The sequence below is a fragment of the Aquarana catesbeiana genome, linkage group LG05 (assembly GCF_042186555.1).
Source record: "Aquarana catesbeiana isolate 2022-GZ linkage group LG05, ASM4218655v1, whole genome shotgun sequence".
NCBI classification, from domain to species: domain Eukaryota; kingdom Metazoa; phylum Chordata; class Amphibia; order Anura; family Ranidae; genus Aquarana; species Aquarana catesbeiana.
Genome location: NC_133328.1, coordinates 263,813,016 through 263,838,509, shown reverse-complemented (window position 1 = coordinate 263,838,509; position 25,494 = coordinate 263,813,016).

Sequence of the window (25,494 nt, the reverse complement as noted above, 5' to 3'; positions counted from 1 at the left end):
TGCACAGGTAGAGGTTCTTCTCTTAATATACTTGGTTGTACTTATTTGCTCACTACAATGCTTACATAAATGTCCATACATTTTTCCATTGACAACGGTTCAAACAGGAAAGACTTATTTTGAGTCCACTCAAGGTTTTTAACTGAAGGTATGCATAAACCACTCTCATATCTTACCTATGTTACAAATCACATCTTTTTTGAAAAGTCTTTGAGGGTCATCAAAATGGTAGCAACTTCTTTCTCCCTGAGCTTGTAGCATGGTCTTGTCCATATATATAGTTTCTATGTTCATTTCTTTGACCTTTATATGCATTTTTTTGTATAGCTTCCATATGCAGCATTTTTAGTGTACCATATATGATCAGGAGAGTATTTTAGTGGGATTTTGTAGGTGCCAGGCAAATGGATTTCGACAAACATCAGAATAAAAAGTATAAATCACATTTTATTAAACATGAACAGAGTTTAAACATTATGCTGGCTGTACATAATAAAGAACAAACGGCAGTACATATCAAATTAGATAATGAATAAGGGTCACTAAGCACTCAAATACCGACATGTTTCGCCCACTGGGGCTTCCTCAGGGGATGTTTGTTGAGGGACCAAAATGAGTATGTCACTGCATAAGATAAAGTACAATTAAGAGCCATCCAGAACAAAATATAACAAAAAGAATAAGTTCAAAAATGTGTCGATTGTCCAAAGCTGAATAATTCAACTGCCAACCAATGGATAGTTACCTGCTGTAGGAGTAAAGCCAAGCTGGGAAAAACGGACACTGCGCTGTGCTGAAAAAAGGTGGCCTGGATAGGCCCAGATAAGGGCCATGGGACCAGTGACTGCCACATAAAAAGAAGTATAAGTGGGATGATTGCAGGGGGATGGAGATTACAAGTACCTGTTACCGTCTTTAATTCTTCCCACTCTTTGTTTTGAAAGTGGGTATAGACGATTCGTATAAAGGATTATGGTCCTCTTTTGTATGGATGACCAATATACATGCCATTTAATAGTATTTGCAGGTTTAGCTCTTTCCAAATTAATTTCATTAAGGCAGAGTGCTTTTCTCCTTTTTCTCTTTTTCTTTTCATATATTTTTTTATACTTAGCACCAAAGTAGACATTCATTATGGTCTTTATTTTCTCAAATAGATAAATATCTTTATTTGGCAGCCCTTGCTTTTTCCTAAACCTAGCCGGGTCACCTGTAAGTACTTCTTTCATTGGCCCACTTAATTTAGTCACCACCTTTCACTTCCTAGCTACTGTATGTGTTCACCTTGCTCACCACCCCCTGGTGGTCCTCACATCCCATACATTCCCCTTCACTCTTTCACTCCTGGTTTCTCCCCCCCGTCCCTTCCTCTCTCCCCCCCCCACCACTCCCATCCCCGTCACTACCCCACTCTCCATCCCCCTGCAAACATCACACTTATACTTCTTTTTATGTGCAGACACTGGTCCCATGGCCCTTATCTGGGCCTACCTAGGCCAACTTTTTCCAGCACAGCATAGTGTCCATTTTTCCCAGCTTAGCTTTACTCCTACAGCAGGTAACTATCCATTGCTTGGCAGTTGAATTATTCAGCTTTGGACAATCGTTGACACATTTTTAAAAACTTATTCTTTTTGTTATATGTTGTTCTGGATGGCTCTTAATTGTACTTTATCTTTATGCAGTGACATACTCATTTTGGTCACGCAACAAACATCCCCTGAGGAAGCCCCAGCGGGCGAAACATGTCGGGATTTGAGTGCTGAGTGACCCTTATTCATTATCTAATTTGATATGTACTGCCGTTTGTTCTTTATTATGTACAGCCAGCATAATTTTTAAACTCTGTTCATGTTTAATAAAATGTGATTTATACTTTTTATTCTGATGTTTGTCTAAACCTATCTTCCTGGCACCTACAAAATCCCATTAAATTACTCTCCTGATCATATATGTTATTCAGGGATGGTGGTGCCTCCTTTTTGACACTGTCACCTATCCATACCAACCAGTAGTTATTTTTAGTGTACCAATTTAACATTTTAAGTATATATTTCTTTAAGTTTTAGACAAGCATATATATATATATATATATATATATATATATATAATCTTCCAATATCAAGTCGCGCTATATTTTCCATAGAAGTGAATCTGTGCAGTGAGTTGATCTTATTCAATCCTTATGAAGTGCAAATCATGAATAAAATTTGATAAATCTGCACACTATAAGCAGTCCATTCTATCGATAGCAGATCTCCAAATGTGAAATCAGCACACAATAAACCCGGGAATAGTGATGAGAAAAAGATGTGCCATCCACCTCCACACACACTGCCGCTTACCGACTCCTGTTGATCTCCTATTACAGGAGATCACATGCGCTTATGGCTTAATACCCAACCTGGGTCTTTATGTACGCAGCCAAGGTCTCAGCGTCCTCCCAGGTGTTTACCCTTCACAGGTACACATTATGTACGAGTTTTCAGTCTTCACACTTAGACCTTACACCCAGGAATAGAGGCGCACAGTTCCGGTGGTTGTATTGATCACTTCTCTTCCTGATATCAGGAAGAGAAGTGATCAGGGAGAAGTATGCTGAGGAGCATTACAGTGACAACCACCGGAACAATGCGCCTCTATTTCTGTGTGTAAGGTCTAGGTGTGAAGACTGAAAACTCATACATAACGTGTACCTGTGAAGGGTAAACACCTGGGAGGACGCTGAGACCTTGGCTGCGTACATAAAGGCCCCGGACTGGGTATTAAGCCAGAAACGCATGTGATCTCCTGTAATAGGGGATCAACAGGAGTCGGTAAGCGGCAATGTGTGTGGAGGTAGAAGGCACATCTTTTTCTCATCACTATTCCCGGGTGTATTGTGTGCTGATTTCACATTTGGAGATCTACTATCAATAGAATGGACTGCTTATAGTGTGCAGATTTATCAAATTTTATTCACAATTTTCACTTCATAAGGATTGAATAAGATCAACTCAATGCAGAGATTCACTTTTATGGAAAATATAGCGCGACTTGATATTGGAAGTTGTTGATTGATGTGTGTATCTCGCAGGAAGTCGCAGTACTTTGTTCCATACTCATTTAAATTTTCACTATAATTCACAATTTTTTTTCTCACATATTTTTCAGGACAGCACAGTAATTTTAACGTTTTTGATATTTATATATGTATATACAGCATATACTTTTTTCTTCTTGAGAAAAAAGCTTAAGCTTGAGAAAGAAGCATGCAATTGTTGTCTCTTCTACTGCGCATACTCCGAAACGCGTCGTGATCTTGTGACATCATCAACAGGATGACAGTCGACGCTGTCCGTCAAAATGCATGCTATACCAATTTGACTCTTCAGGTATTCAACCCTGATAATTTTCTTGTAAAAATGGCTATAAAAACGTAGCTTGATAGGGGATTCAACTAATACAATTCAATTAATTGAAAAAATAGCTATAAGATGTTTTATCTCAATTTTGACAGAGGCTAATCGATGGCCAAGGACCCTGGCATTAGCCAAAGAGACGTGTAGGTGAGCTTTTATTATCCAAACGCCCCCGCGGCAGTTTAAAAACTACATTAGGACGAGAGTCATCCAAGCTCACTGATAGTCATGCCTGTAAGCAAACACGCTGAGGGAACTTGACTCTGCACGAAAAGAGTCAACCGAAAGTCACTCTCGCGGGCGATTGTCAATTTTATCAGCACGGTTGCTTCAAATTCGTTTCTCGCAGTACTGATGCTACAAAAGGTCATCTCGGCCCTATGCACGCGGTCGTTAGAAACCCTCAGCGTAGGCACCTGTTTCTTCTCTTGGTAAATGACAAACACCCCCTTCCTAGACATTACCGTGAGTACCATAATCAAAGTTTGAAAGGTACCACATTTTGGGGGGATAGAGGTAGTAAATCAGGGCAGAGCCTGTGCTGACATCATCACAACGCCCAGACTAGAAGTAGCAGCATTCTTGTACAATGTGATTTTGCACAACTTGTTTGTAAGTAGCCTTTTTGTTTTTATTGCAATCAACTTAGTGGTATTATGCAATGAGATTTGTGCTTTCTTTGCCGGACCTTTGTTAAGATGTGAAGCGAGGAAGTAACTGTGCAAGAGTTCCACTGATGTACCCTGAAGTTCTCTGCTACATAATCCATGGTTGTTATAGTATCATTCTGACATGGATTGAGAGACTTTAGACCTACCTATAATTTTGCAGATCTAAATTTGCGGTAAGAGGCATAGTTTTAACGGTGGTAGTGGAATTTACCTGGGACAGTACGAGGATATAATTTCTTTTTACACACATTTTGGTGGATGGACTTGATCACGGGTTTTTATTATGTTTTGTTTGTTCAATCACTCTTAAAAATCATCCCTGGAACCATCACAGGATACACTTTTTTTGAAATACCTAGTAGATTCAAGGTCCCAGAGTCTCTTTCTGCCACTTGGTGAGAGTCCCATGAGCTCCAGGAGAGGCATTGTGAGAGTGCTGGGTCTGATGGCGAATATTCCACCAGTGACGTAGGCCCAATTACACTCCAGAGAGCTCCGATTTTTTTCTACTCTCCACCTGGGAAAAAAAAAAAAAAAGAGACTTGCTAGATGGAAGTATCAAACATTTCCCTTTGGCAAAGTCCTCCCTGGACTGGTGGCTAGATCCAGGCAGACTTATGGAAGGCAGACCTTGGGCTCAGTGGGACCTGGTAAATGTGACCACCGATGCAAGCTGCTGGGGGTAGGAGCCCATTTAGGAGACTTGCAAGCTCAGGGGGCCTAGGCCCAGAGTTTGGGGCAGACTTCCTCAAACTTCAAAGAGCTGAGGGTGGTAGGAGAGACCTGGAAGTCCTTTGAGGAGACAATCAGCGGAAGGGAAGTACAAGTCTTGTCAGACAATGCCACTGCCGTGGCATACCTGAATCATCAGAGGGGGTACAAGGTTTAGAGGTCTTTTGGACCTGGTGAATAGAATCCTGTTCTGGGTAGAGGACAAGGAGGTGTCCGTCTCCGCAGTCCACATAAAAGGGTCCAGCAATATAGAGGTGGAATTTCCCAGTCGTCAGCCATTCGACAGGGGGAATGGGACTTAAACCAAGAGGTGATTTTCCAGTTGGTGCAATGGTACAGAGTTCCAGAGATAGATCTGTTTGCCAACAGGAAGAACAGAAAGGTAGAACAGAAGTGTAGTGGAAAGGCATAGATGCTTTAGCTCAGGTCTGGGATTTCGGACTGGCCTATGCATTTCGACCGAGTATTACAGAAGCTGGGCCAGTCAGGGTATTTTCTTCTGGTAATTGCCCCTTGTTGGCCGAGGCCAGCATGGGTTTTGACATTGAAGTTCTCAGTGTCCCCACCACAGAAACTGCCGGTCCTGCAGGATCTGCTTCTTCAGGGCCCAGTTTGACCTCCCAGGCCAGAATTTTTTCAACTGACGGCTTGGCTCTTGAGTGCTAAATCATTAGGCTGAGAGAGTGTTCAGACCAGCTAACAAATACACTTCCTCTGAGTAGAAAGACAATCACGAGTAAGATCTATGCCAAGGTTACAGAGTTTTTTGCAGCTGGTATACAGGGAGAAATAATTTTCCTTTCAGTACAAGTGATCCTGGATTTCCTCCAGGACAGAGTAGAGGAGGTGGCGGTTAACACCCTTCGGGTACAGGTGGCAGCCTTGTCAGTTTTTCTCAATATAAGGCTGGCAAAAGACCCACTAATTAAAATTTTTTGTTGGCTAGGGAAAAAGTAACCCCTATCAAAAAGAGTACATTGCGTCCTTGGGATTTACTGTAACTATGGTGCTTGAGGCTATGACCAAGCATCCTTTTGAGACAATTGAGCAAATATTTTTTATATTTTTGTCTTTGAAATTAGCTTTTTTGTTGGCCATTACCACAGCCAGAACAGTAGGCGATTTGCAAAGTCTGTGAATACTAAAGAACCTTTTTTGTTGGCATTTCAAGATTGAATTGTAGTGACACCAAATCCCCTTTACTTACCAAAGGTGGCCTCTCTATTTCATAGCGCACAAGAAATATTCTATAGCAACCCCAGGAATGAAAAAGAACGGAGGTTTCACTGTTTGGATGTTAGGAGTCTCTTGACCTACCTAGATTAGGTTAAAGACTTTAGGCGATCTAAACACCTGTTTTATTTAGCGGACCCAGGCAAGGGCTGCAGGCTTCTAAGGCAACAGTGTCTACATAGATCAGGCAGGCTATTGTGTTAGCTTATGAGAGTTCAGGTTCACCAGTCCCAGCAAATTTAAAGGCCCACTCTACAAAATTGATGGCAGCAAAATACCTTTGCAAGACACTACACAGAGTGGAGGTAATGTCCCAGCAGGATATGGCCTTTGGCAGGAAGGTCTTGCAAGCAGGGGCTCAGGTGTGCCATTCTGGAAAATCATGTTCTCCCCTCCTGTAGTCTCTCCTCGGCGCTGGGATGTTAACTGCGGGCACCTGGCTGTGACAGCTTGTGGCTTCATAGCCGGATGCCCACTGCGCGTGCGAGAGCGGCGCTGCACCTTGTGAATGGTCCCATAGTCTTCTGGGACCTGTCACGTTTCCCAGAAGATGAAAACTGCGTGGAGGGAGGAAGAAGGAGAACCTCCACTACCAATTGACTAGGGCGATCAGAGCAGAAGTGGCAAACATTTATTCCTCTTGTGTTTATCTTTGCACTTAGGATTTGTGTGTGAGTGCTGCAGGAATTGTGTATAGTAGTTGTTTAAACAAAGCCAAGTTAAGAGAACAGCACACAGAACCCAAGGTGGCTAAGCAAATAGAAAATGATTGGCAGTGTTGCTCATCTACATGAGTGTGCATGTGGTACACATCGAAAAAAATCTATGAATGCCTCAAATTCCACCAATGCTCTAAGGTGATTCCTTGCCATCCACCAGAGAACCAGTGAAGCTGTTAAAAGCTAAGTTTTCACACAGAATTTCATGCTTCATAATAAATAGAAGCCTTTTCTAATGTCTTTTCTGCCCAAGCCATTCCAATGTGCTAATCTCTCACTTAATCCATGGCAGCCTTGAATATGCACCTCTTTTGTCAAGTTTTAAAAAAGGCACCTTTTAAACCACTTAGAGACCGCCCACCGCAAATACTGTATACTGTGGCAGGGCGGCTCTATTGAGCTGTACAATGTTTTGTGCAGGAGATATTGTGGGCACACACGCACCCGCTGCACGGCAGAGGAGCCAACCCGATGTCTGCCGGCCGGCCGCGCTTGCTCCATAGAGAGGCAGAACGGGGATCTGCCTATGTAAGCAAGACGGATCCCTTTTCCGACAGGGAAGTACACAGAGATCTTCTGTTCTTAGTAATCAGGAACAGCGTTCTCTGTGTTCCTCCTGTCAGTCCTTCCCCCACACAGTTAGAAAGAACTAGCAGGGAACACATTTAACCCATTGATGGCCCCTGATGTTAACCCGTATAATATACATAGAATACATAATGGCCTAAACTGATGAAGAAATTTGTTCTTTTAATTATTCATTTTTTGTGGATATGTATTACAGCAAAAAGTAAAAAATATTGTTTTTTTTCAAAATGGTCAGGCGTTTTTTTTAATAGCGCAAAAAATAAAACCTGCAGAGGTGATCAAATACCACCAAAAGAAAGCTCTATTTATGGGAAAATAAGGACATCGATTTTATTTTGGTACAGCATCGCATGCCCGCACAATTGTCAATTAAAGTAACACAGTGCCGTATCACAAAAAATAGCCTGGTCATTAAGGGGATAAATTCTTCCGGGGCTGAAGTGGTTAAAGTGGTTGTAAACCCTCTCCTATACCCAGTAAAGTGAATAGCCTCAGATGATACACAGAGATGAAACAAACCTCTCTACATACGTTTTACATGTATATCTGCAGTCTTTCCCTTTCTACACCCTTTAAAAGTGCAGCTCGTGTTACAAATCTTGTTTCCTCTTCCAGCAGTGGGTGTGGAGTCTGGGCATACACTGTGTCAGAGCTACACACCCTCACTCCACATAGGCAGAGGAACGAAGAAACTTGCAGAGCTGCAGTCTGAATATACAAGCTCTCTTCTAATCTACCTCTAAGATCCCTCCCCGACACAAATATTCAGCTGCTTTTATCTTGTGTGTTGGAGAACTTGTCAGAAGTTATCATGCTGATAACAGAGGAACGGGAGCAGCAGAAAGACACGACACTCAGACCTTTGGAGAGAGATAAGTAAACGCTATAGATATGTGTGCCCAGGTCCAATTTGGGTTGGCACATTCGTTTCTTAGATCGCTACCTTAAGGATAAAATTAGTCCTCAGGGACTTAGAATTCATATATTCCCGTCCTTTGAGGTAACTGATCCCAACTTCAAGGAAGAATGGGAACAGAATCTTAATAGATGTTCTGCAAACCTGATTGAAATGCTAAAAATGCTAAAAACCAAATATGGTAAGGAATTAAGCGATCTAGATAAGGAAATTGAGTCACTCAAGATAAATGGACACCAACTTGCTACAAATAGGGACTTTAAAAGAAGAGAAAATGAATTGATGCAGTACCTAGAAAACTATAATAAAAATATTGTTACAAAGAAAGACAGTAAATTTTATAAAGATAAACTTGCCTTTTCAGGAGGGTATGCCTACCGATGGCCTAGAGGCCAGAATAGCAAGCGAGGAAGATATCCTCGGACAAATAAGAACACAGAAACATCATATAAATCTGATTCTGAGGTCTCTGTGTCATCATCATCATATAAACCATCATCAAAATCTACACGGGGAGCACATGAAAGGGGCGGCTACCAAAGCGAGGAAACAGTAATGAACATCAAGTTCATCGGGGGACCAATAAGAAACGTATGATGTCACCTTCCAGACAGCTTCCCAACAGTTCACATTCAGATCAAGTGGAGGAGACCTCAGGTGCCTCCTTCCCAGGAACTACTACACCTCTTCTCATGTTTGAAGACATTGAAATAGGACCCCCACGAGAACTAGGTGCTGTACCTAAGTCTCATCAAAGCCGTAACTCCAACACAGGCCCAGCCCCTTTAGGCCAAGCTCTCAATCCCCCAGCTACTCCAATGACACAACGCACTGGGAAAATGGACCCATTTGTTATCAAACAGACGGTAACAAGCCGGGATTAGATGTCATTAATTTGTCATCATATCAACTTACACCAATAGAATTAGGGGTACTAAGGCTGGGACTAAGTTTCTGTCCTTCACAGCAAATGGACAAATTTACCCTAGTTAAGGATTTGCATTTATTTGCAAGAAACCTAACATACAAATATATATTCGATACCGATAAGGGAAAAACGGTGAAAAGAGAGGAAGACCTTTATAAGGGATTTAAAGTACAGGACTTCAGGGCCCTCAAAACATTAATTCAATTATTGGACGAAAATGAGGGATACGAGAACTCCCAAGGCTCCTCGTCCGAGGAGGAAGAAATAGGTCCAACAATATCCCCCATACCATTGAAATTTAAAGAATAGTCCCAGAAGTTCCCGAATCTCCAAACATGTCCAGCCGTATGGGCCTTTCTAAAACAAACTACCAAGCAAATCGAAGCCATGCAACTCCCTAGATACAACATGAACAATTTGTCAACGGTACAACAATCAGCCCTGGAAAATCTGATGAAGAAGGAAGAGTTAGTTATTAAACCATCCGACAAAGGAGGAAATGTGGTGGTGATGAACAAGGAGAATTACATCGAAATGTGTCTAGACATACCTAACAATCATGAGTGGTAACAACAGGTCCAACCCCAGAGACTCACGGAAGCAAGGTCCCAATATCTATTATCGACCGGGCATACTCCCAGGGCCTGATCGATAGGGACACGCGTGAGTTTTTGGAAGTGGCCGGTGACGCCGACCTTCTACTCATTACCCAAAGTCCATAAGAACATCTCCAAACCTCCTGGGCGTCCAATTGTATCAGGGATAGGAAGCCATACCCAAACCGCCAGTCAATATGTGGATAGCTACTTACGCCCACATGTCACAAGTCTGCCATCATATTTGAAGGATACATTAGAGTTACTTAAAACCCTCGAAGGACTTAATATACCCCCTGGAGCAATCTTGGCAGCAATTGATATTGAGGCATTAAATCCGAGCATCCCACATATTCAGGGTGTAGCAGTTGTTTCGGAGTTTTTAAAAGAGAGAGACACCAACAGCTGGGAATTAGGCCAATTAATTACAATATTATTGGAACACATCCTCACCAATAACATGTTTCTATTTAATGGCGTTACCTACCTCCAGGTACAGGGAGTAGCGATGGGGACATCCTGTGCCCCATCGTACACCAACCTGTACCTGGGGGGATGGGAACGCACTCTTTTCTCTAGTGAGGAGGCCTCGATGTACCTCTGCCACATTCTTCTTTGGCGGAGGTACATCGACGATGTCCTCCTCATCTGGACGGGTTCGGTGGAACTACTTAATGAATTCATGGAACTTCTCTCCCATAACAAATTTAATCTAAAGTTCACCATTCAATCTGATGCGGTTACCATCCCCTTTTTGGATTTACGTCTTGTCCTCAGAGATGACGGTTCCATTTTTAGTACACTCTACAGGAAAGAGATGGCTGGGAACACTATCCTACATTTCTCCAGCTCCCATCCTCGTACGCTGGTATATAGTATACCTTACAGCCAATATCTCCGGCTGCGATGGAATTGTGCCAGAAATTAAGAGAAGCAATAGCACTCTATGATAGATTGCTGAATAGGGGCTATAGCAAGAAGGTCTTAAAAAGGGCCTACCAACGAGCCAAACAGAATACACGTGACACCCTTATCTTTAAACACAAAGTACGTGATTCACATCCCACCACAAAACTAATCACGACATTTACAGCTCATCAACAAATAGTTCGAAGCCTTATCAGGAATAATTGGCATTTCCTCTCTGAGGATCCTGTCATCTCAAAATATGTAGCCAACGTGCCACAAATCACCTACAGAAAGTCACGATCCATCAGGGACACCCTAGTCCATAGTCATTTGCAACCCGTGGCCCCCTTATTGGGGGCAGAAGGGGGCAATGGTACCTTTAAATGTGGGCGTTGTGAATTCTGCCCGTGGATCAAGGAAGGCATTGGATGCCCTCTCCCAAGGGGAGGCTTCCATAAGCTTAAGGGCTATGCCGACTGCTCCACGACAGGCATTGTTTACCTGGCTATGTGCCGTTATGGCGTGTTTTATATAGGCAAAACAAAACGTCCATTTGCCAAAAGAATCCAGGACCATCTATATTATTTGGATGCAGGGCTACTTTACACTCCCATTTGCAAACACATCGGTCTTCGACATAGCTTTGACCCTAGCTTTGTCTCTTTCTTCACCCTAGAGGTCATACCTAACTTCGAAAGGGGAGGAAATATAGACAAAATAATATTGCAACGCAAGGCCAGATGGATATTTAACCAACGAGCGACTTATCCGCCTGGCCTCAACACCGCACTTTCGTTCAAACCCTTTTTATGAAGGGTGGAGCTGGGATGATATGATTAAAATACAGAATGGTGCACTTGTATAGAACTTACATATTGGCCTTATGTCTTCAAATTTTCATACATCACATATATAGTACCTTCTCTATCAACCTCTATTCACCTTCTGTCTATTAATCTCATATGTAATATGTCCAGGTATCTACTAGGTGGGGTAATTCCCCCAGTGTTCCGCCACAGAAGTGATCAATTTATTGCAATGCATTCTGTTAAATCATGTGAAGCCTATACATGCATGTTTTGCTTGTAGGGAAGGATCCCTGTATGGGCGGTTAACATGTAAATATGTTTATGAAGCCACAGGTGTCTAAAATGTATAGTCCTTGCTGGACTGCCTTGTGCTCTCCCCCCATTCCTGGACTTCTCTGTGTTCGTTTGGTGACAGGGGCCCTAGATGGGAGGACTCGGACGTCCCTGCTCAGGGGGCGGAGCTGCTCTTTTTCCGCCCCTTCCTGTCCTTCACGCCATTGAGCGGAGTATGGGCGATGCGCGCGCACCCTCGGGTATGAATGCGTGTGCATTCGCCCCCTGGGTGCGCGCGCATTCCTCGCAGGGACGTCCGGACCGGAAGCAATGCTGGAGGTCATTTGTGACCTTATTGCTTCCGGTGGGACTACACAGTTCAAAAGATGGAGGCGCCGGTGCAGTCTGTTAGACGCATCCTGCAGCCATCCATCACAACAGGCAGTATCACACTCTCCGGATTAGGAGCCATGCTTAGGCTTCTTTCATCCACTTCTTACTAGGGGTGTGTCAATGCCTATGAGAGCACTTTACTCTATTTGCTGGCTTGCATTATAGGATAGACTGGTCTATCACTGGGGTAAACTTAGTGATACTTGTCCTTATATCTAATTACCTACTAATGGGGCGGATGTATAATTATATGTAATTTTCTGGGGGGGTTGTTATTACCCTAACAGATGCTCAGCAATTGGACTTTTGGATTGGATTCCCCCCCCCCTTTTTTTCATCATGAGGGGGTGTCTTTAGTATTATTATTATTTTTGCTTTTTTAGTTATTAAAAAGCTGCCCCTTCGCCTCATGCAGGTCTGGTGAATAGACCCCGCATTCAGGAGATTTATATGAGTGTTTGCACAGTATCTGTATCAATAATATTGATCTAGTAACGCTGCTAGTGGTATTATTTATTATCTTTAGTGTATAGGAACTTATTGGTTTCCTGTCTCTTTTTTCAGTACGGGTCACCAGTTTTCTGCCCTTAACTGTGTGGTCCAGTCCTCCTATTGGCATTGTCCCTTTGGGATCTGGCACCCAGGGATAATCTGCACCAGTTGGTTCAACAGTTGATGCACGGTGAATGGTGGTGATTGCGCTGTTCTTTTTGACCTTTATTAGTAGGTGAGGAATTTTTTTTTTTTGGTATAAATGTTTCATTTTAACATTTGTATACTTTGATTTGATTACACGTATGACCAATATGTAACTATAGATTATCTGTTGTTTATACAGTAAATATGAATCAGTGATATTGTGTCTAGCCCTGATGAAGCGAAAAGTTCTTTGCGAAACATGTTGGCTGATAGTCACGTATGAATTCTGAAATATACTACTGGATGGTCATATTTTCTTTAAATGCCAATTTTTGTGATATATTTTAATCATATTTAAATAAAATTTGTATATTTTTATCAACTTGATTGATCTTTACCTACTATTGATGGACTGAGTATTTCCTTGCAAAATCCCATTTGTTTTGGAGAAAGAGGTGTTCCTCTTTTTCTTTCTTTTTATGATATATGTGTGCCCAGGTCATATTTCATGAATGGGGTTTACAACCACTTTAAGGTGGCCGTCCACTGAACACTCTGATTGCACAATCTCCTTTAGATCTACCATCAACCATGCAGTGCAAGGGCATGACTGATTGGATACAAATTGATTGGATTGTTCAGGTAGGTCCTCCTATTACATAGTTTTGGTAAATCTAAAGGAAATTGTACAGAGATTGTACAATCAGATTGTGTAGAGTATGGCCAGCTTTGTAAAATTACATGGGAGTGGGTGGAGACACTCAGCTGTCATTGTTTTTGTAATCCAACTCTACCTTGGGGAGGGTGTAAATACACCAATTTAATTTTCAGACCCCATTTATACCTAGCATAGTGGAAGCACATGTTTTTCCTGTAACACCAATAGGGTAGTCCATTGGTGTTGCATATGGCAAAGTAGCTCATAGAGCATTTTGTTGCGTTGTGGTTTGCACGATTTTACTGCACATTTTTCCCCGCAGCGAAATTCGTATTTGCTTCTGCATTTCAGGTGCAGTTAATTATTCGCACTACAAGCATGACACCAGTTTTTCACATATTCCAGGAATGTGCATATGTATTGGTATTTAACTATGCCCCTTTAAGACCCTCCCACTGCAATCTGGCAACACCCACCATTTGATGTGGTTAGTTTTAGAGCTGCGCCCAAGCAAGCCATAGAAATGTATCAATACGCAGTGGCTGCATGCATGGACATAGTCACATGTCAAAACTGCATCTGCATGCAGGTTAAGCACAGAGGACGGGTCTCAGAGCCCATATGAATAAGCCACAAATCTGCTTATAAACACATATGAGCCAAATATAAAGCAAAAATAAACTGCACTTGTGATGACAAATAACCTAATATACAGCTGAACCACTCAAGTGAGATTATCACAAACAAGAATATGTAAAAAATTTGTGTTGCGCTAAAAATAAAACAAAATAATAATGATAATATTGATCAACAAAAGAGTGAGTCCATGAGTCACCAACGTGACATAAATAAGTGAACAGGTATATTGACCGTTGAATCACCAACAGAATCCTCTGTTGGTGTTTCAATCCTCTGATTAAACTATTACCAATTAAAGATGTCCTCTTACCAGAGAGCGGTGACCTCCTATTTCGGGAGGTCAAAAAAGGCTCTTGTATCTCAGATACTCCAACACTGTTGAGAAATCCACATGAGGAAGGCGGGGGAGATCACTCCAAACAGCCAGTGGTGAAATCAACAAATCCACTTGTTCCAACTGTAGCACCAAAAGGCATACCCCAATGAGAGATAAAACGCCAAAATAGTGTAAAATCTTTTACAACAGGACTTTATTAAAAGTAATGCACTTACATGCCAACAGATTAAAAACAGCGTGTGTAATAAGGCACAGTGACATCTGTGTGCTTTTCTCTGAATGGGATGACAGGAAACCAACACCTCAGCCGACCTGTTTTATCACTACAAGGATTTCTTCTGGGGCGTGGGCATCTTACCCCGGATCCATTGACAAAACTAATCTTACCCCGTCATCGCTAATAAATACTTTTCGTATTTGTCCGAGCCTTGTTCCCATCCTCTGCCTTGTGTGGTTCGTCGCATTTGGCCAAGTCTCGTTCTGAACAAATATGCCATTCGAATGTAATTTGGAGTCCGGCCCCGCTCAGATTACATGTCTCCGCTTCTGGATTCACCTAGAGTTAACAATAAATCACATGACCTGAAATTCCAGAAGGACAGAGCTCATGGCTCCAGTCTGGGAAATACAGCCAGCCTCATCCTGTGGTGACATAAAGTCCTAAGTTCCACAGCAAAGATGATGAGATCGGGCTCAGATATTATGTATAATAAAAGCCTTACATAATTCAGCACTTAATATGCCAATATATACACAATCAATTACATATATAGATGCTAAAATATTATGAAAATATGTATCAAATATTTTATGAATTATCCAAAAAGCAATTTACATTCCAGTCCACATTTAACCCATGTGGAATATAACTTTTGAGGAGAAAAATCAGTTTGGTTTCGATCTTAGCTAGTTCCCTAACTTTGAGGCTACTCCTCCAGTGTGATATAAAACTGTCTATACCCATGAAAAGAGTTCCAGTTGGATCCCTACCATGGACTGAATCATAGTGTCTAGAGACACTATGATTTTTGTATCCTTTGCGAACATTGGCTATATGTTCATTGAGCCTCAAATTCAGTGCCCCAGTGGTACGGCCCACATAATGTAACCCACACGGGCACTGACGCAAATACACCACACGAGTGCTTCTACAGGTAATAAAAGTGGTGTAGTGGTGGTGTAGTGGATAACACTTTCACCTAGCAGTAAAAAGGGTCGCTGGTTCGAATCCCAACCACGACACTACCTGCCTGGAGTTTGCATGTTCTCCCTGTGCCTGCGTGGGTTTCCTCTGGGTACTCCGGTTTCCTCCCACACTCCAAAGACATGCTGGTAGGTTAATTGGATCCTGTCTAAATTGTCCCTAGTATGTATGAATGGGAGTTTAGGGACATTAGATTGTAAGCTCCTTGAGGGTAGGGACTGATGTGAATGTACAATGTATATGTAAAGCGCTGCGTAAATTGACGGCGCTATATAAGTAACTGAAACTTGATGCAGCCGATCTAAAAATACTCCTGACTGATCAGCCGGCTGCAGACGCTGAGGGGACTGTCTGTGGGATCGTTTTTGGAGATCTTGCCTGGCACATTGCCTGTGGATCAGCTTGGAGCTATCTAGGGGTTAGAGAGAAACAGCAGCACAGCGGACTGGTAAGATATCCACATTACGTCCGGAATAAGTCCAGAGAACAGAGACGAAGTGCAGTGGAGTGGATTGCATTCTTAGCATTCCTAGCAGAGCAGAGCAGAGGGGATACTAACATTGACTGTGAGCTTTGAACTCTGTGTTTTGTGCATGTGCCTCTCTATCTGTCTCCCTGCACCCTCCTTATCTCTACAACATCGGACTTTGCTTTAATTATATGCAGTCCCTTGGAATCTGAAGCCAGTCTCTGAGATCAGAAGGAGGGGGGAAGTGAGGAGAGAAGTCGCCCGTCTGCCTGTTTGATTAGCTGGATCTGAGGACAAGGTTCCAGCATGTGTGATTGCCTGTGCTAAAAGCAGTGCTTGGAGGACTGGTTTCAGGCTGTGAAAAGTTTGTGACTCATATACAATTTGTATAATTTAATTTACATAATACTCTATAGACTGGCAATGTTATCATACACGCTGTCATATAAGCTGTGTCAGTGAACTCAGAACATATAGGATTCGTTATTCAATGCTATCTAGCGCCATCTAGTGTTACCTTGGAGATCACTCTGAAAACTCTGAAATTTATTTCAACAGTATTATAAAACACTATATGGTGTTTTGTATGTTATATTGCTCTAGCAACAACTTGACCATACAAAAATCCAGTTATATCCAGGATCTCAAAAGCACAGCTCTGTGGTACTATATTACACAATTATACTATCAGCAAATTAAGGAGTTATGCTAAGTATATGAAACTTGCTTCCAGATATTTGTTATAATAACCATCATAACTGCTTGTCGGTTTGCTGGACTATGTGACTGACTCGGGGACTATAACTCAGTTGTCTTGAGAATAGTACGTCAACAGGCTGCTGGCAGATCCCTGTCCAAATCTGATCAAAACAGTCTGAGTGGATGCACATTATAGGGTCCAGGAAAATTCATTAAGAAATCATATTGTTTAAGAGATGACCTTTGAGGGGGTGGCCTGAGTATGGCTGAGTGAGGACGTACATCACACAAGTTCCAAGCACCTCACCAGATACAGCAAGGCAGAGTGAGATAGTGAGCTGAGACAGAGTCACCGAAGCCGGATTGTCCGGCATGAGCTCGGCTAAACAGCGGGACACCGGGGACAGGGGAGTGGTCTGAGCATGGCTGAGTGAGGACGCGCAGCGTACGAGCTCCGGGCACACCATCAGTCATAGCCTGACAGAGTCTTCACGGCTGGAGGTCACGGCATGAGTACAGCTAAACAGTGGGAAACTAAGACCTCCCGCAAGGCAGCGGGATGCAGCGATACCCAACCTGAGATACAGCAGTTTTTTTTCCCAAAAACGGGGACTGGTTACCAGAGTGACGAACCGGAAAGAAGCTGAGCTGGCGAGATCAGGGAGTGCAGCACCTGGAGGAGACGGGGAGATGGAGAGCACAGTGGATCTCCGGAACGCTGGAATAGAGAGCGAAGCAGCACCAGCTCGGCGGGCGCAGTTTGTAATGGAGGAAGATCTGAGAACACTAATACAGGCTTTACCAACGAAAAGGGACATATAGGCCCTCATTCATAAAGTGGAGGAAACACATCGCACGGAGATGCATCAGGTACATACGGAGATCCAATTCATAACAGACCGTCTTACAAGAGAAGAGGTAAGAGTGACCTCTCTAGGAGAAAGAGTGGAGATAATGGAGAAGAAGAGAGGGGTGTATGTGGAGATGGTGGCGGAGATGCAGCTCCAGATCGAAGAGCTGGAGGACCGTAGCCGCCGCTGTAATCTGAGGCTCCGAGGGGTTCCAGAAGGTGCAGAACAGGAGAATCTTCAGGAGAAGGTAATGAGCATCTTCCATAAAGTTTTAGAGGGCAGAATCCCAGCTAATATGGAATTGGACAGAGTGCATAGGGCATTAGGTCCTAAATCACTGGACCCCCAAAGACCGTGGGACATAATTTGCCGCCTCCATTGTTATGCACATAAAGAGACTTTGCTGAGGAAGGCATGGGAGGCAGGTACAATTGAAGTAGAGGGAACGGTAGTGAAGATTTTACCTGACCTTTCCCGTGCCACATTACAACGCAAAGCTATGCTTCGCATAGTATTAGAATGTGTGCAGCGGGAGGGGTACACATATAGATGGAGATATCCATTGGCAGTAGTAATAAGGAAGGGTTCATCCACATTTACACTGAGATTTCATAGCGACCTCCCAAAGCTGTGTGCCTTTTTAAGCGTTGAATCATTTCAAGTACCAAACTGGAGACTACCATTACCACAGATAAAAAATTATAAAGAAGATAACGCTGCACAGAGAAGCATGCTGGGAGACCCCAAATGAAAGGATATTTGATACCAGCATTAAGGGAGAGGACAGACATAGAAATCCCAGGAGAAAGGAATTTTTTTTTCTTTTTTGCATCTGATTCCACATTTTTTTTTCCTCTTTTTTTTCCCCTCTTCCCCCCCCCCTTTTTTTTTTTGTCCCCATCTGGAAGAGTTAAAGACTCAGGGAAAACATATCCATCTTCCAGCTCTCCTTTTTATTTAAATGAAAAAATACAAGTGAACTGCACTAACTAACTAATTGAATAATATATTATAATACACTAGGGAAATAACCAAGTACAGATTACGGCATGGTTTTTTTTTTTTTTTTTTTTTTGCACTTTCACTAAAGGGATAATATATTAGGAGTGGTAAGAAGTGGTTTGGAAGGCACTATGGAATTTTTTTTTTTTTTTTATGGTGTTTTTTGTGCTGTGTTTTTGAATTTTTTTTTTTGCACTTGAAAAGGATTTAATTAGGAAGGGATGAGTGGACTAAGGGAGGGAAGGGAAGAGTTATAGGGCGTACACACAGTCGGACTTTGTTCAGACATTCCGACAACAAAATCCTAGGATTTTTTCTGACGGATGTTGGCTCAAACTTGTCTTGCATACACACGGTCACACAAAGTTGTCGGAAAATCCGATCGTTTTAAACGTGGTGACGTAAAACATGTATGTCGGAACTATAAACGGGGCAGTGGCCAATAGCTTTCATCTCTTTATTTATTCTGAGCATGCGTGGCACTTTGTCCGTCGGATTTGTGTACACACGATCGGAATTTCCGACAACGGATTTTGTTGTCGGAAAATTTTATCTCCTGCTCTCCAACTTTGTGTGTCGGAAAATCCGATGGAAAATGTCCGATGGAGCCCACACACGGTCGGAATTTCCAACAACACACTCCGATCGGACATTTTCCATCGGAAAATCCGACCGTGTGTACGGGGCAGAAGAGTTAATTAATGTCACAAAAGCTGGAAACACAAGGTCAGGCACGTGTACTAAGGAGGAGGGAGGGAAGGAGGAAGGGAATGTGAGGAGTGGAAGAGGCAGGGAAGTGAGGCACGATAATAATATGACACTTAAATTGGGAATATTTTATCACATCTTTTTTTTTTTGCACTTTTACATAAGGGATAATATATTAGGAATAATAAGAGGCGGTTTGAAAGACACTGTGGAACTTTTTTTTTTATTTTATACCTCACAGTGAGTGGAACACAAAATAAACATATAAACACTATGATGCACAATTAAACAGATAGGGGGGTGTATTAAGTATTGGAACCACATCTCTCCCATTCGGCCAAAGGATGAATGGGAATAGGGTCTCTGTGTCATATCGTATTATAAGGTGAAGATTATATGAATGTAAGAGGAATATGGATATGCAATAAGACTTCTATGAAATAGAGGAGAGGGGAAATATAGTAAGGGGAGGGAAGTAGAAGGGGGGGGGGGGGAGTGAGGGGATAGGAGAATGAGTGAATTAAATGGGATAACTACTAAAGTTGGTGGGGAAATAAGATGTTCCTTCCCCTTTTCTTTCTCTCTAAGGAGTCTTATTGGAAAATAGTATAAGACTTATGTAAAATATGTTATTATAATAGACTGGTGGAGTGCTTAGGAAGTGCGGCCTGGAGCAGCTGTGCTCAACTACAAACCCTCAATAGGCCTACACTCAAAGAACTGAAGGATCGGAAATTGATTGAAGAAAAGCAAAGAAGCTTTAGGGAATCTTGGGAGGTCGTAGGTAAACGACCGACCCAAGTGTCAATGGGGGAGGATTGGGAGGGGGGTGGGACGGGGGTCCTTTTTTTTGTTTGTTTTTTTTTTTGTTTGCTTCTTCTTCCTCTCTTCCCTTCACTGCCACCTCCTTTCATATACACCTCCTTAGGGGTCCTAGTTGTCTACTGGAATTGGGGAACTGCTAACCTAGGGGAGGAGGGAGTTTATCTCCCGAGTATAAATATTACGGAAGAGTAAGGGAAGATGGAAACTTTAACAGTAATGACCTTTAATGTAAAGGGATTAAATATCCCCGAAAAAAGACGAATGTTATTTCAGGACCTAAGGAGATTGCAGATAGATATTGCATTTATTCAAGAAACACATTTCAGAGAAAATATCCTTCCTTTGTTAAGAAATAGAAGCTATCCATGGGTGTACCATGCATTTAATCCTGATTCTAAAACCAAGGGAGTAACCATTATGATATTGAATAAAGTGGCGTGGAACTATAGAGATTCTCTGATAGACGTGAGGGGAAGGTATCTATTTATTAAAGGAACCATTGGAGGGGTTGGAGTGACATTAGCATTATATTATGCCCCCAATGTACAGCAAGATCGCTTTGTAAAAAATACATTAGAAAAACTTATGGGGTTTACAGAGGGACAGTTGATCATGGGGGGAGACCTTAATGCCCCTCAGGCAATAGCAGAAGCAAGATTGGTAGATATATGGCGGTTATTGCATCCTAAGGAAAAGCATTATTCTTTCTTTTCCAATCCACACAGAGTGTACTCACGTATTGATGTATTTTTTGTCCCGCACAAACAACTTCCTTCAGTTAGAGAAGCCTCTATTGGTTTAATCACCTGGTCAGACCATGCCCCAGTTTTTTTAAAATATAATCTGGCAGATAGAAATTGTTCAGTACCCATGATGTGGAAACTTAACGAAAGCCTCTTCCAGGATCCTATGGTGATGAAGGATGTTCAGAAAGAGATAAAATGTTTTTTTTCTAATCGGACCCCCCCCCCCCGGTGCCAGCGGCGGTCGCCTTTGGTCTGGCAGCGATCAGAGATGAGGGGCCATCCGATCGTGGCCCCCCTCGCGATCGCTCCCAGCCAATGAGAATCATCCCCTGCCTGTAGTACACACAGGCAGAGGATGTGATGTCATCTCTCCTCGGCTCGGCAGTTTCCGTTCCGGCGCAGAGGAGAGAAGACTTCAATGTGAGTGCACCAAACACACACACACACAGTAGAACATGCCAGGCACACATTACACCCCCCTTTACCCCCCCCCCCCCAGTCACACTGACACTAAGCGGATTTTTTATTTTTTTTTCTGATTACTGCATTGGTGTCAGTTTGTGACAGTTACTGTGTTAGGGCAGTTACTGTTAGCCCCCTGTAGGTCTAGGATACCCCCTAACCCCCCCCAATAAAGTTTTAACCCCTTGATCACCCCCTGTCGCCAGTGTCACTAAGCGATCATTTTTCTGATCGCTGTATTAGTGTCACTGGTGACGCTAGTTAGGAACGTAAATATTTAGGTTCGCCGTCAGCGTTTTATAGCGACAGGGACCCCCATATACTATCTAATAAATGTTTTAACCCCTTGATTGCCCCCTAGTTAACCCTTTCACCACTGATCACCGTATAACTGTTACGGGTGACGCTGGTTAGTTAGTTTATTTTTTATAGTGTCAGGGCACCCGCCGCTTATTACCGAATAAAGGTTTAGCCCCCTGATCGCCCAGCGGTGATATGCGTCGCCCCAGGCAGTGTCAGATTAGCGCCAGTACCGCTAACACCCACGCACGCAGCATACGCCTCCCTTAGTGGTATAGTATCTGAACACATCAATATCTGATCCGATCAGATCTATACTAGCGTCCCCAGCAGTTTAGGGTTCCCAAAAACGCAGTGTTAGCGGGATCAGCCCCGATACCTGCTAGCACCTGCGTTTTGCCCCTCCGCCCGGCCCAGCCCAGCCCACCCAAGTGCAGTATTGATCGATCATTGTCACTTACAAAACACTAAACGCATAACTGCAGCGTTCGCAGAGTCAGCCTGATCCCTGCGATGGCTAACAGTTTTTTTTGGTAGCGTTTTGGTGAACTGGCAAGCACCAGCGGCCTAGTACACCCCGGTCGTAGTCAAACCAGCACTGCAGTAACACTTGGTGACGTGGCGAGTCCCATAAGTGCAGTTCAAGCTGGTGAGGTGGCAAGCACAAGTAGTGTCCCGCTGCCACCAAGAAGAAGACAAACAGGCCTGTCGTGCCCATAGTGCCCTTCCTGCTGCATTCGCCAATCCTAATTGGGAACCCACCGCTTCTGCAGCACCCGTACTTCCCCCATTCACATCCCCAACCAAATGCAGTCGGCTGCATGAGAGGCATTTTTATGTCCTCCCGAGTACCCCTACCCAGCGAACCCCCCAAAAAAGATGTCGTGTCTGCAGCAAGCGCGGATATAGGCGTGACACCCACTATTATTGTCCCTCATGTCCTGACAATCCTGGTCTTTGCATTGGTGAATGTTTTGAACGCTACCATACACTAGTTGAGTATTAGCGTAGGGTACAGCATTGCACAGACTAGGCACACTTTCACAGGGTCTCCCAAGATGCCATCGCATTTTGAGAGACCCGAACCTGGAACCGGTTACAGTTATAAAAGTTAGTTACAAAAAAAAAATGTAAAATATATATATATATATATATATATATATATATATATATATATATATATAAATATATATAAAAAATAGTTGTCGTTTTATTGTTCTCTCTCTTTCTATTCTCTCTCTATTGTTCTGCTCTTTTTTACTGTATTCTATTCTGCAATGTTTTATTGTTATTATGTTTTATCATGTTTGCTTTTCAGGTATGCAGTTTTTTTTATACTTTACCGTTTACTGTGTTTTATTGTTAACCATTTTTTTGTCTTCAGGTATGCCATTCACGACTTTGAGTGGTTATACCAGAATGATGCCTGCAGGTTTAGGCATCATCTTGGTATCTTTCTTTTCAGCCAGCGGTCAGCTTTCATGTAAAAGCAATCCTAGCGGCTAATTAGCCTCTAGACTGCTTTTACAAGCAGTGGGAGGGAATGCCCCCCCCCCACCGTCTTCCGTGTTTTTCTCTGGCTCTCCTGTCTCAACAGGGAACCTGAGAATACAGCCGGTGATTCAGCCAGCTGACCATAGAGCTGATCAGAGACCAGAGTGGCTCCAAACATCTCTATGGCCTAAGAAACCGGAAGCTACGAGCATTTCATGACTTAGATTTCGCCGGATGTAAACAGCGCCATTGGGAAATTGGGGAAGCATTTTATCACAATGATCTTGGTGTGGTCAGATGCTTTGAGGGCAGAGGAGAGATCTAGGGTCTAAGAGACCCCAATTTTTTCAAAAAAGAGTACCTGTCACTACCTATTGCTATCATAGGGGATATTTACATTCCCTGAGATAACAATAAAAATTATTAAAAAAAAATGAAAGGAACAGTTTAAAAATAAGATAAAAAAGCAAAAAAATAATAAAGAAAAAAAAAAAAAAAAGCCCCCCTGTCCCCCCCCCCTGCTCTTGCGCAAAGGCGAACGCAAGCGTCAGTCTGGCGTCAAATGTAAACAGCAATTGCACCATGCATGTGAGGTGTCACCGCGAACGTCAGATCGAGGGCAGTAATTTTAGCAGTAGACCTCCTCTGTAAATCTAAAGTGGTAACCTGTAAAGGCTTTTAAAGGCTTTTAAAAATGTATTTAGTTTGTCGCCACTGCACGTTTGTGCGCAATTTTAAAGCATGTCATGTTTGGTATCCATGTACTCAGCCTAAGATCATCTTTTTTATTTCATCAAACATTTGGGCAATATAGTGTGTTTTAGTGCATTAAAATTTAAAAAAGTGTGTTTTTTCCCCAAAAAATGCGTTTGAAAAATCGCTGTGCAAATACTGTGTGAAAAAAAAATGAAACACCCACCATTTTAATCTGTAGGGCATTTGCTTTAAAAAAATATATAATGTTTGGGGGTTCAAAGTAATTTTCTTGCAAAAAAAAATAATTTTTTCATGTAAACAAAAAGTGTCAGAAAGGGCTTTATCTTTAAGTGGTTAGAAGAGTGGGTGATGTGTGACATAAGCTTCTAAATGTTGTGCATAAAATGCCAGGACAGTTCAAAACCCCCCCAAATGACCCCATTTTGGAAAGCAGACACCCCAAGCTATTTGCTGAGAGGCATGTCGAGTCCATTGAATATTTTATATTGTGACACAAGTTGCGGGAAAGAGACAAATTTTTTTTTTTGCACAAAGTTGTCACTAAATGATATATTGCTCAAACATGCCATGGGAATATGTGAAATTACACCCCAAAATACATTCTGTTGCTTCTCCTGAGTACGGGGATACCACATGCGTGAGACTTTTTGGGAGCCTAGCCACGTACGGGACCCCGAAAACCAAGCGCTGCCTTCAGGCTTTCTAAGGGCGTAAGTTTTTGATTTCACTCTTCACTGCCTGTCACAGTTATGGAGGCCATGGAATGCTCAGGTGGCACAAACCCCCCCCCCCCAAATGACCCCATTTTGGAAAGTAGACACCCCAAGCTATTTGCTGAGAGGTATAGTGAGTATTTTGCAGACCTCACTTTTTGTCACAAAGTTTTGAAAATTGAAAAAAGAAAAAAAAAAAAGTTTTTTCTTGTCTTTCTTAATTTTCAAAAACAAATGAGAGCTGCAAAATACTCACCATGCCTCTCAGCAAATAGCTTGGGGTGTCTACTTTCCAAAATTGGGTCATTTGGGGGGGTTTTGTGGCACCTGGGCATTCCATGGCCTTCGAAACTGTGATAGGCAGTGAAGAGTGAAATCAAAAATTTACACCCTTAGAAATCCTGAAGGCGGTGACTGGTTTTCGGGCCCCGTACGCGGCTAGGCTCCAAAAAAGTCCCACACATGTGGTATCCCCGTACTCAGGAGAAGCAGCTAAATGTATTTTGGGGTGCAATTCCACATATACCCATGGCCTGTGTGAGCAAATATATCATTTACTGACAACTTTGTGCAAAAAAAAAAATTGTCACTTTCCCGCAACTTGTGTCAAAATATAAAATATTCCATGGACTCAACATGCCTCTCAGCAAATAGCTTGGGGTGTCTACTTTCCAAAATGGGGTCATTTGGGGGGGTTTTGTGCCATCTGGGCATTTTATGGCCTTCAAAACTGTGATAGGTAGTGAGGAGTGAAATCAAAAATGTACGCCCTTAGAAATCCTGAAGGCGGTGATTGGTTTTCGGGGCCCCGTACGTGGCTAGGCTCCCAAAAAGTCCCACACATGTGGTATCTTCGTACTCAG